Raw genomic sequence first — 14,270 nt, 5'->3', positions numbered from 1 at the left:
TCTCTCCGAGTTTCTTCACTGACTGTTTTCTAACTAAAGTTTTTCTCTATCCCTAGAACTTTCTATTTTCCGTGACGTCATACACATGTTAAAACATGTGCCTTCTTTCACGTGCTCTGGACATACGTGTCCAAAACTTTTCCTATTTCTCAAAAGGAATTTTAACCTATATTCAATATGTTAAAAACATTATCTTATAAGCTGCATTCTTTCAATTTAAAATTTCATAACAAACTTGATAGTTAACATTCTTTCCTTGACATATTTATCTATATTCTAAACAAATGTTTGTTTTACATTTTTACATTCTCACACGTAATCTATTTCTAAACATAGATTACGAAGTTCGAATTTCGCCTATGCTATTTCATTTTCATTTTAAACTAAATTCTCCATTTTTATACTTACATGAAAAGGGGACAGCCCTTATCATGTAACATTGTTATAAAAGATGCTCTCTGGTATGAGTAATTTTATAGCACGGTAGAGGGAACTTTCCATCCAGCAGCAGCAATGTCCTCAGTATATTTGTTCCAATTCATGTTGTCCGTGAATGTAAGACCGAAAAGTTTATTAGTAGCTTTATATGGATAACATTTAAATACATAGAGGAAATAAACTATTCGCGATCCGTTGGATCACAACTGTTCGCACTATTTTTGTTCTACTTTGCTCACATTCATGAATTCATAAACTGAAACATGTACGTGAAGGCTTTCTCGTTGCATCACTGAATTTTTTAGATGAGGATTGGTTATTCGTATTATTTGGATTCATCGGACTACTGTTCTCATCCTGACTGTGATTTTCACAACGTTTTGTGCCAATGTAACCTCCGACCGTCTTCAGGTGCATCTTGTCGAACTCGGGAATGTTTCTGTCGAACTCGGGAATTTAGACGGAATTTCGAACGGAACCCTTTATTTACTTCACGGCGGTAGCCTGCTCTCGTTCGATCAGCCATGACTGGATACAGATTCTAAGTAATTCCCAATTGTATTTTTCTTCGAGAGAAAAAAATAATTTTTCCAATAATTCTAACCACTGCGCCTCGGGTCTTGTGGACAGTTCTAGGGCGAATTATTGGAACCTTAAACCTATTTTTATTTCTAATTGTAACTATTACTATTTTATTACTAATTATTATTACTGCATGTTGCTATATATATACTTAGTTATATCTTTGGAAAAAAAAGATCCAACGGAGTGCTCTATTATAAAGAAAAATTTCCGAAAATAAGAGCGTATTGTCTATATTTTATTTAAAGAAAGTTACATGACTCTTAATATATTTAAAAAGACATGATGTGATTCATATTCCTTTTGGAGGTCTTATCTCATCTAAACTTTCTGTAAATATATATATGTATATTTTCTTGCCAACTTGAATACCTTTTAACTAGTCGTCATCGCTTATGGTACTCTACCTACAATTTTTTGCCCTTTTTTGATTTCGTTCGTTTTTCTCATTTTCTTGCGAAGCTTGACGAGAATAGTGTGAAATCATTTACTAAGAGTTTCAACGAGCATCTATCATTACTAATTAGAAATAGATTTGGCTCAAACAGTACTAACCTGGATAAACACTTGTTTAATTTTTCTAGTGTGGTCTTTTCTGACTCTGAGAATCTGGTTTTATTCAAAGGTTTAAATTTTTCAGTTCCTCCCAAATGCATCAGTGATATTGAGGTTCTTACTGAATTCGAAATGATGCTTTCTCAACTAAAACATCACACATCCCTCTCCTTGGATTCTCTTACAGCAACTCGTTAATTTACTCGAGGAATTTTGTTAGGAAAAATCTCCTTTTTCTACTGTTTTTAATTTAAAGAAAAATAATGACATTTATCTTTCCAAACCTGATAAAGGTGCCGGCGTAGTTATCCTGATTATATTAGTACAATGTTAAATATTTTAGATGATACTACTAAATTTCTTAAACTCAGTCCGGTCGACACATGCGATAATACTTTAAATATTGAGAATAAATTGCAAAAACGCTTGCACTTCTTATTAAAAAAGAATTATCTCTCTAAAGAGATTTATCAGAAAAATAGACCCACTGGATCTTTGAGACCTCGACTTTATGGTCTCCCTAAAATTCATAAAGATAATATTCCCTGTAGAACGATTTTATCTGCTCAACATGACCTTGTGCAATGGCTCACTGAGCTACTTTCACCTGTCCGTGCACTCTATTCTACTTTCTGTGTTTCTAATTCGTTTACTTTCTCCAAAATAATTAAAGATAATACTCCTAATCAAAACAATGCTTTCTTTTGCTCATTTGATATCTCTAGTTTATTTACTAACGTGCCTATCGATGAGACTATTACTATTTGCTGCGATGCGCTCTATCGTATTGCACTTATTCTTCCTTCTTTACAGGAAAAGTGTTTTATTGAACTCCTTTCTCTCTGCACTAAATCCGTCGAGTTTAGTTTTGATAACGTGATGTACTAACAAATTGATGGGGTCTCCATAGGCAGCCCCTTAAGTCCCATCCTTGCCGACATTTTCGTTGGGTTTTACGAATTAAAACTTTTCAATTCACCACATAGCACCCCTACTTTATATTTTCGTTATGTGGATGATACGTTTGCAGCTTTTCCTTTTCAGGAAGTGGCTTTAGATTTCTTTAAACGTCTTAACGCCTTACATCACGCTTTATCTTTTAATATAGAGATAGAAAAGGACAACCCTCCCCCGTTTCTCGACGTGTTGATTGAAAGGTCCAGAGGAGGTTTTCTCACTTCTATATATAGAGAACTTACCTTTACCGGTCTATATACTAAATGCTGTTCTTTTACTCCTAAAGCCACTAAGTTAATGTTGGTACATAGGGCCTTGGTTATTTGTTCCCCTGTCGACTAGATACTGAAATTACTAAAATTAAGGAAATTCTAGTCGATAATGGCTACCCAGAATTCTTGATTGATAAATGTATTAAATTCAAAATCAATCAATTTAATAAAGATGTAACCTTTGGCCCGTCAAAGTGTCCTGTTTATCTTAAGTTGCCGTCGGTTGGTGAAAAATGTGTCCCGCTCATTAATAAACTTAAACAGACTATCAGCCACTGTTTTCCGTCTGTTTTACCTAGAGTTGTTTTTAATACAAAACCTGCATTTTCTTCTTTCAAAAAGGACGGTTTGCCTTGCACTAAACTTAGCAATATTATATACAAATTCAAATGTCAGTGTGATGCTGTCTATGTCGGGCGAACCAGCGTTCATTTTGAAACAAGAATTGGACAACATGTTCCTTCAGGTTTTCGAAATAAAAATAAAAATAAAAACAAAAACAAAGCTATCCCCAACCCCACCCAACAATAATTTAAATTCCGCAATTGAAAATCATCTATTGGATAACCCAAAATGTGGGCAGGCTTATAAGGACGACTCTTTTTCAATCTTATTTCGAGGCCGATCGAGTAGTCATTTGAAAACTCTCGAATTCGTCTCTATTGCACGCCTTAAATCCTCCCTCTGTATGCAGAAACGGTTTGTGAACACCCTGGACCTTTTTGGCGAATTGTAGAGAGATATTTTAGATGTTCCCCACCCCCTTTTTTCCTCTTTTTTTCTATCCTCGTATATGCGGATTATCATTTCCCATTCGTGATAGTTTAATATGTTTTTTTGATACTCATTATATATATATATATATATATATATATATATATATATATATATATATATATATATATGTTTAAAGAAAAAATAGAAAAAAAACGAATGAAATTATTAAAAAATCAACGTTTCGTCCCTGTTTCAGAGGACATCTTCAGGATAATTGAAATAAAAATGTGATAAAAGAAAAAGTCATAGATCGTGCGAAAAAAGACAGTTTTTTAAAATCCAAACCATGTCGGGAAAGGACGAATATGTGTGCGTATGGGAAGGTTGTTTGATGTCTATATATACACTTTTAAAATGCATTAAAATAAATATGTACATTATTTTTTTTTTATTATTTTTTTTTTCTTCTGCGAAACTACTCATTTTCCTGAAACATATATTATATATATATTATGAATACAAACAAAAATAATAAAAAGACATTTATGAAATACAAATAAACAATGAAACGAAGTGCCCTCTGGGTTCGATACATCTTACTAAAAGATGTCTTTTCTTTCGCTGTTAAGTTGTATATATATATATATATATATATATATATATATATATATATATATATATATATATATATATATATATATATGGTATTCTTGCATAATTTTACCCGGATTCTCGTGAATTCCCGTCAAGCATGGTTCGAGCGAGACCGGTAATTATCGGTGTCAGGCGAGCATCGTAACAGACGCAGACTAATAAACCCCCCCCCCCAAAAAAAACCCGGAAAAATACAAATGCAAAAATAAAAACCTACCTTGAAAAATGAAAATATATTTATTTCCTTTTAGTATTTTATTTACTTATTTTTTTGGTAAAATATTTATCAACAGAAAGTTTTTTTTCTCCAAAAAAAGATTTTTTTAACCGTATTATTGTTAGATGTAAGTACAAGTTTTTTTATTTGTTTGTTTTCTTTTCTTTTTTGTAACCGTATTTTTTCTGGTTTTTTTATTTTCAAAACTTGTTGTTCTTTTAGTGGCACTGTCCTTTTGTACATCTCTAGGAGAAACCATCCTTTACACACGATTTGTGTTTACAATTGTTGCAATGTTGCGCCTCATTTTGGGCGGACATTGTCTGCATCGATGTTTTCATTTCTTTTTCTAACATGTATAGATTTATTTTATTTCCTGTAATTTTTCTGTTTCACGAGTTTGAAAATATATTTGTTTGCCAGCTTTTCCTTTTTTTGTTGCGTTAGTCGCTTTCTTCCAATTCGAATGTCGTCTGCTTCCATTTAGATAGAGCTTTTTCTTGGCTAATCAAACTCCCAAAAATTCAATTAAAAAAATAAATAAGTAACTAATCAGAAAATAAAATGTCACTCCCTTAATATCACCTTAAAAATTACTAAAAGCATAACAGAAAAAAATTAAATAAATAAAATAAAAAATAGAGTTAGCGTTTCAACATCGCTCGGCTACACCAATGATTGCCGGTCTCGCCCGATCCATGCTTGACGGGAATTCACGAGAATTCGGGTCAAATTATGTAAGAGTACCATATATATATATATATATATATATATATATATATATATATAACTATATATATATATATATATATATATATATATATATATATATATATATATGAGAGAGAGATAAAAATGAACTAACCAAATTGTGTTCATCAACGTTTCGTCTGTATTGCGAGACTTCCTCTGGATGAATGAAATAAAGAAAGCAAAATACGAGTACAAATATTTCAAAAAAATATTTTTGATGTAATGAAATGTATGACCTTGTTCTATTTGAAAATGGAAAAAGTCGTTGGAAATTGAAAAAGAGGAGGGCATAACGTTGTGAAAGAGAGTAAGTTTTTGTATAACGTCATATATCCGTTAATATATTTAAAAAGACATGATGTAATTCATATTCTTTTTGAGACAAATATGTCCGTTATAATTCAAATATGCAACTAAAATGAAATAAATCTATTTTTGTATGTAATTTATTGATTGATTCTATGTATTAATTAATATAGGCGTTGTTGTTTTATGCAGCGTAAAGCTTCTTCGGCGTTTAAACACAGAGCTGAGTGTCATCGGTTTTCGTAAATGACACACATTTCATTTCAAGTCACAATCCGGTCGAAAAACGGGTCGTTCTTGTTGCGTAAAAGAAGAGAAGATGACACTTCATAATAGCGTTTCTTTTTGTTGTTCAATTTTAAAATAATATATAAAGGAAAAGTATTATAATGACAAATGTATTTTAAAATACATCATTTGAAATCAAAATTAAAAATTTCGCGGAGGCTCTTTTAGAAAAATCTACCAAAATTTGAGTAATTATCCGATCAATACGCAATTTTCACCGATTATTAAGTTAAGAAACACCTTTTATATTTTACTTTTTTCATAATATATATTTGCCTACAAACCCCCTTCTTTATTTGTGGTTACAAATATGCTTACAATAGTCAGCTGAAACTGAACAAAATATATTGTATTGTAAGGAGGGTGAGGATTGTAGATAAGAAAACAACTGTGCACGTGTCAGATTTTTAGGTTGAAAATTTGAATTTGTTTAATTTTTCATCCATTGTGTTTTTAAGTGTTAAATTCTTTTAATATGTTAATAATTATTCTTTCGGACTAGCAAAAAATATATAATTTTCATTATTTTTACGAAAAACGTCTTTTAAAAATAAATTAATAATTTTCTTTTAGTGAGCCCAGTATACCATTAAATAGGAAATGCTTTAAAGAATCGATACCAAAAAGAAAAAAAATCGGTAAATAACTGCGCATTTTGCTAAAATACGCTAATTTATTTCGACAATTTTTCGTTACGTGATATTTCCTTACCTGATTATATATATTAATTAATATAGGTGGTGTTGTTTTATGAAGCGTAAAGCTTCTTCGGCGTTTAAACACAGAGCTGAGCGTCATCGGTTGTCGTAAATAACACACATTTCATTGCAAGTCACAACCCGGACAATAGAGGCATACAAACAGTTGTTTGTATTTACAAACAATTGTTATCTCCCCTTTTCCATTTTTGCTGTGACTTGCGCTTGACAGTTTAAAGTGTAGGGGACTTTTACATCTATCACACTCTCTTGTCCAGAAATACTTGGTCCTGATGGCATGACAGGGTCAAGACGACCAAACGTGATACTAGATGCAGGAATTGTCTCTAACGCATATGGCGCCTAACATTCCCAAAATGGTCACCTATCTATTACTGGCTAGCCTAATCTTTGCTTAACTTCGGGGGTTATGTAAGCAACAAATATTTATCGCTTATAAAAGAATTAAATCCTTATAAAGTTGATTCTTCACTTAATCGTAGAAACGAACGTAAAAAATACATAAAAATTTACAGGACTAAATGGCTTCATTTATTCATGTCAAGGCTACCGTAGTTTCTTCGAAACTATAATTAAATTTTGGATGTTTTTAAATTTCGCCACTTGAAATCTATAGATTGAGATAAAGATGGAATTATTTGAAATTCAGGTACTTATGTTATAATATTTTTTGCATATTCTTATCGCAAATCATTCTAAATCTTATTTAAACAAAAGAAATTAATTGGTTCAAAAACCGTTTAAAAATATAAATGTTTTATCCATCGAAACAAAAATGGCGGTGAGTGGTGTTCTTTTTTTAATTTAAAATTCTGTTAAAAATAGTAGAAAAGTTTTATATTATTCTGCTTCTTATATGATAAAATTTAGACTTTTATTTTTCTGGCAAAAAGTTGTTCAAGAATAATGGATTTTAATTCGTTTAAAAAAAAACAAAAAAACAACAACCTAGCTTTTCTACCATGTTTTGGCCGTGCCTAATGTTCATTGTCATATTTTCATGATTTTAAAGATTTAAACCACCGAAAGCTGTTCGTGTATACTGAGAATTGCGAGTAGTATTCTTTACATTTATTAATATTTGTTTCTGTAGACAATTGGAACGACTGTTCCCGTATTATGTGTGTGTTAATAATTCGCATTTTATCAGTAAATTATGAAGTATCTGAAAGTTTGTGTTGAGATTTCAGAAAATGCACGTAAATAAGTTTCTTTTTTCATACTATAGGTTCTTATATTTACACCCACTCCTTGTGATTTTTTATCGATAAATATTCTTTCAATTTAATACGTAATACGTTTCAGTACTTATGGAAAATAAGGATCAAAGATAGCACGACCCTTATTCTGCTTAAGTAATTAAGTAAGTGCCTATTTTAAAAAATAATTCTAATTGGGATAAGATACTTTCGTCATTATTCTAACAGACTTTAATTTACTTTATTTTCAATACAACATGTCGGCTAAGAAATATTTAATCATTTCCAAACTGTTCTTATTTGTATTTCATGCGTAATACTAATTAAATGTTAACTCAAATACTATTGCGCTATCATATCCATTGTAGTGGGAGGTTAAATTGTTACGAAACTAAAGCTGCTTGTAATTGCATACATATTTTTACAAAAAAAAAAAAAGAAAAAGAAAAATAGCTATGGGGAAAAAACGTTTTTTAATTGTTTCACAAAATTAAATTTATATAGGAAAATGATCCTCGACTATTAAATCTAAATTATACAATCCAAAAGAAACTTCTTCCTTTTCACATGTTATCAACTGTGCTAGAAATCCAACTTCTACTGCACCCTTATTTCTTGTCAGAGCTTCTTACACATACAGAGAATCCTCACAATGTTTGTGGATATGTGAACCAGAAATTAGAACATCAAACATGTCTAAGAGATTTTTACGAATAACTTTTACCTCTGCAAAGAAGAGACCGATTGGATTAACGATAAATAATACTTTAATGGCTAAGTTACTAACAGTGAAATGGTTTTTGGTCCCGCGACAAAAGAAGGGTGGACCTGTAAATTCACTCTTGTCCGTTCATCCGTTCGTCTGTCCGCACTTTTCTCAATGATTACGCCTTGGAATTAAAAATTTTTTTTGCACAAACATTAAACATGATATGTGTAAAAATGGAACGGAATGGATTTTCCGGGAAAACTCCGGTTGACCCCTAGAGGTACCTTTCGGGTTAAAATGGCTAAAACTAACACTTTTATGCTTATTAAAAAAAATTGATACCTTATGAAACTTTCTGAACAGTTGTTATTAACTAATTTCCATAAAACTTTGTCTATATTTCTATATTTTGCAATAACTCTTGAGTGTGTCCCGAGGGCGCTTAAGGTTTAGTATATAATAATAATAATAATAATAATAATAATAATAATAATATATATATATATATGTATACATAATTAGATATATATATAATTATATAGATATATATATATATAAATATATATAATAATATATATATAACGATATATATATAATTATATAAATAAATATATATATATAATTATATATATATATGGATACAATTATATATATAATTATATATACAATTATATATACAATTATTTATATATAATTATTTATATATATATAATTATATATATATATATAAATACACTTATATATATACTTATTTATTTATATATAATTATTTATATATGTAATTATATATATACATAAAATTATATATATGTATAAATATAATTATATATAGCAATATGATTATATATATACGTATAAGTATATACATATAGATATATATATATATAATTATATACAGTGATGATCATATTTATTGGCACAGTAAAATAAAAGTTAAATTTTGTCTAATAAATTCTAAAAAAGGGATTAAATTAAAGAAAATAAAGTATATTATGTATTTTTAACTGGCCTTTCCGATGCATCAATCGGATTTTAGAAAAAAATAAATAACAAAGGAACAACAAACATAATTGCAAAAAAACCTTGTTCAAAATTATTGGCACGGCTTTGTTTTTCTTTTAGTATCAGTATAATATCAATCAATTTCCGGTTTACGTGCTTTCTGAACTTTTTTATAGCCATATTATGCTTGTTTAACGCTAATTCAGTGAATAATTTTTTTCAGATAATTTTTAGATAGCGATTTATTTAAACTATTATAAGTGACTAAATTATAATTTTCAATCGCCATGGTTAAAACTAAGGAACACAGCGAAGACGTCAGGAAGCTTGTTGTAGCATGCCATACCAATGGGGAGGGCTATGATAAGATTTCAAAGAAGCTAAACCTTCCCAAATCCACTGTTAGAGCCATAATAAACAAGTTCAAATCGCAAGGCCACGTTATGAGTTTAGAGGGTAGAGGGAGAAAAAGGATTCTTTTCCCAAGAGATGAACGGAAAATTGTTCGACAAGTAAAACAAAACCCAAGGATCTCTGTTGGGGAGATTGTTGATGAACAGAGCACCTCTGGAGTGAATGTATCTCGACATACAGTTGGTAGAGTTTTGAAGAGAGCTGGTTTAAAAGCATGTCGTCCGAGAAAGACTCCCTTATTGAAGCCTATGCACCTGAAAGCAAAGCTAGCCTTTGCAAAACGTCATATTGATAAAGATGTTGCATTCTGGAAACGTGTTCTATGGACTGACGAAACGAAAATAGAGTTATTTGGCCATAATAAAGTGTCTTATATTTACAGAAAATCTGGCGAAGCTTTCCTGCCTAAGAACACCATACCCACAGTGAAGCACGGTGGAGGCAGTTTGATGTTTTGGGGATCCTTTGCTGCCTCTGGACCAGGGCGACTTGTTAAGGTCACAGGTAGCATAAAAAAGGAAGATTATGTTAAAATATTGGATGAAAACCTGAAAGACTCTGCTAAAGAGCTCTCACTTGGTCGTCGTTGGTGGTTCATGCAAGATAATGACCGAAAGCATTCGGCTAAACTGACTAAGAAATGGCTTGAGGACAATCATATTAATGTTTTGGAGTGGCCATCACAAAGCCCAGACCTTAATCCAATTGAAAATTTATGGAGAACATTAAAATTGAGGGTAATGCAAAGGAAGCCTAAGAATCTTATTCAATTGGAGGATTATTGTCAGGAAGAGTGGGCTAAAATTACTACTGAAGAGTATGTATAATTATTTATATAATAATATATATAAACAATTCTAAATATATAATTATATATATATAATTTTATATTCAGAAAATTATATATACATAAAATAATTATATATATAATTACATATGTATAATAATGTATATATATATAATTATATATATGTAAAATTATCTAAATACATATATATAATTATATATATGTAATTATATATATAAATACATATAATTATGTATATAATTATATCTATAATTATATATATTATGTATATGTATATAAGTATATATATAATTATATATTATCATATATATAATTATTTATATATATTATTATATATATAATTATATATATAATTACATATATTATTACATATTTTTAATTATATATATATAATTATATATATACAATATGTAATTATATATATATGATTATATATATAATTATATATATAATTATATATATATGAAAATATATATACATATATATAAAATAATATATATATATAATTTTATGTATATAATTATATATATGTAATCATATATGTGTATATATATGTATATATATGTATATATGATTATATATATAAATATGGTTATATATATGATTATATATATTTATGCATATATAATTATATATATATGTTTCATAGGGTTATCCTTGAAGTTCTCACTAAGGTTATCATAGAGGGGCACCAAATTGACGTTTGGTGTATAACATAAAAGGATTCCGTGTGCTTATGATTGTCTTTAATATAAAGGGTTGTGTGTTTGATTATCATAAAGGGAATCGTGTGTGTGACATGTATTTTCAGAACCTTCCTCTGCTTCTTCGATGTTGGACCATCTGGAAATTTCTCATCCTGGAGGGAGACTTGATACCTGTTTTTGGATGAAGATTCAATCACTCCAAGACAAGGAATTAGTTTTAGTTTTTTTTATTCCACTTTCCCCAGAGGTCCTGCAGGAGGTGGAAGTGAAATCAGCCTGTGTGGGTTCTTATTCTACACACGTCAGCGTTCGTCCCCCCCGTTGAGAGGAGGAGACAACGGGAAGCCGTCCGTTGTCTTCTGTGTCCAAATCAAATCTCACAGATCTAGCCAACCTGACCACGTCGCTCATACGTAATCTGGTCAGCTGACCTTCGGTTCTGGTAAACGTGTCTACACTCCACGTTTACTCACCTCTCTCTCTCTCTCTCAATCCATTTTGTAACATATATACTTGTATATATAATTATATATATATAATTATATATATACAATTATATATATATATAATTGTATGTATCATTATATAATTACATATATATAATTATAGATATATGCATATAATTATATATATGTATGTATAATTATATATACAAATATATATATATAATTATATACACATATATATAATTTTATATATGTAATTATATGCATATATATAATTATATACATAATTATATGCATATATATATATATAACTATACATATAATTATATACATATATATAATTATACATATAATTATATACATATAATTATATACATATATATATATATATTCTACATACAACATGTGACCACATGTGCTTTTACTTTGCCCTCATCAGCCGCTAACCAGAGGTGATGACACAGTTTCGGTGGCTAAAGCGGGACTGCCACCCCTGGCGCCACCAGCAGCTATTGCTGCTGGGCAAAGCAATAAATAGGATATAAAAAAAAAATTACCTGGCATATTCAAGCAGAGGAAAAACGCTGTTTTTAACTTTTTCATTTTTATTTTTAACTTTTTAATTTTAATTTAAATTTTATTTATTTATTTTTCTCTTTAATTTCCCTTTTTTCCTTCCTTTCCCCCCTTCCTTCTTTTTCTTTCCTCCCTCTCTTTTTTTTTTCCAGAGCAGCCCGAGAACGGAAGAAGTGGACAATATTATGCTCTCTTTGCAAATATCTTCGAATTGCGCCAGATCCAGCATGACGCCTGTCTAACAATTGTTTGCAGGCGACATTTTTGTTTTTTAAAATCCCTTCCAGTGACGCCTATTTTCGAAAGAAGCGAAATGGTGGAGTGTCCTAAAAATCCTCGACATCCAACCTCGATAGGCATCACATTGCACATCCATCCCTTTTCTATACACTCGGCACGCACGCATTCGTACCGATCTTTCTTTCGTTCATGAGCCTCTGAGAAATTTTCTTCCCAAGGGACAGTTAGTTCGATTAAAAATATACTCTTTTTAGAGTCAGACCAGAGCAAAATATCAGGCCGCTTTTCTGTTTGGAGGATGTGCACTGGAAATTTCAAAGATGTCTTCAGATCTGCTGAAACTTTCCAATCCTTTGCCCCATTCAATAACTTCATATTGGGATTCAATTTATTTTTCCTCTTTGATGGACATTTGCCTTCTTGGCAAAATTGAACCCTGGGTTCACTAGTTGTTACAGGCTGTTTGTTAGCTAATATACACTGGGATGATATTATCTCAACCAGCACTTCTAGAACCTGGTTGTGTCGCCATGTAAACATTGGGAGGGATTTTGAGCATGCAGACAAGACGTGACGCAAGGTACCGCGCTCTTTTTGACATATAGTGCATAGATCAGAATCTATGTATCCCCATTGTTTGAGATTCGATGCGCATGGCAGTAGGTCATATGTAGACCTCAAAAGGTATGATATCGCCAGTGGTTCCATTTCGATTAAGGTGTTCCATGATAATTTAACTGGCTCAATATCACTCCATGTTGTCCACGCACATTGCTTGGCTTGAGTAACAGCAGTAGCTTTTCTTTTTTCCTCCTCAAACATTTTTATTTCCTCGGTCACCATTTTTCTCTTATCTTTAATGCCCATTTTGGAAAATGGCTCATACTTTGTGGATCCTAAACCAGCCCTGTCAACCTGAACAAGACCCATTATTTCCTTACTTCGAAGACTGGATTCTGCTTCTTCAATTGTTTTTGTAACTGACCACTTGGTGCCAGCTTTTACAGTTGGATGTGCTTCCCGGACAAATTCATCATTTGAGTCATTCATCATCATTTGAAGACGCACCTTTCCAACTTTGAATTCTTCTACTAATGAGGACAAAGGAAGTTGCAGGCTGCCAGAATTCGTGTATAACCCTATTTTAGAAAAACAGGGGGGGACTCCAAGCCATTTACGTAGATATTTATTTGCGTGTTGTTCTATCCGTTCAATACGAGATAGTGCTATTTCATAAATTTGCATGGGCCACGAAAGACGGGGTACTAATCCATATTGATAGCACCAAGCTTTCATCTTTCCCGGCAAAAAAGTTTTATTTATTGCCTCAAGTCCCTTCAGGGCCATGTTTTGCAATTCCATACCCCGATGTCTGTCTGTTAGTGGAATTTCGTAAAGGCGTCCTAGACTCTTCACAGGAATTTCTTTTACTGTCGGCACAATATCCTCCCCGACATTAAAGTGAATTTGCCTTACAGAACCTTTAATGATTGACAAACTTCGACTTTTCTTTGGTTTAATCCTCATTTTCACCGTTGTAAGAAGATCAAAATACCGGTCAAGCAAACACTTAGCAGCTGTTTTGGAAGGGACAATGATGGTAATATCGTCCATGAATGCTCTTGACGGAGGAAGAATTATTTGTTTATTAGTCGTAACCCCCATTGTAGTGTTAGCGGCACTTCTTAATATAAGTTCCATTGCTAACACA

This window comes from Euprymna scolopes, chromosome 12 (assembly GCF_053919585.1).
Source record: "Euprymna scolopes isolate OS-2025 chromosome 12, ASM5391958v1, whole genome shotgun sequence".
Taxonomy (NCBI): Eukaryota; Metazoa; Mollusca; class Cephalopoda; order Sepiida; family Sepiolidae; genus Euprymna; species Euprymna scolopes.
The sequence above is the reverse complement of the archived record's forward strand: the minus strand, read 5'-3'. Positions refer to the sequence as shown.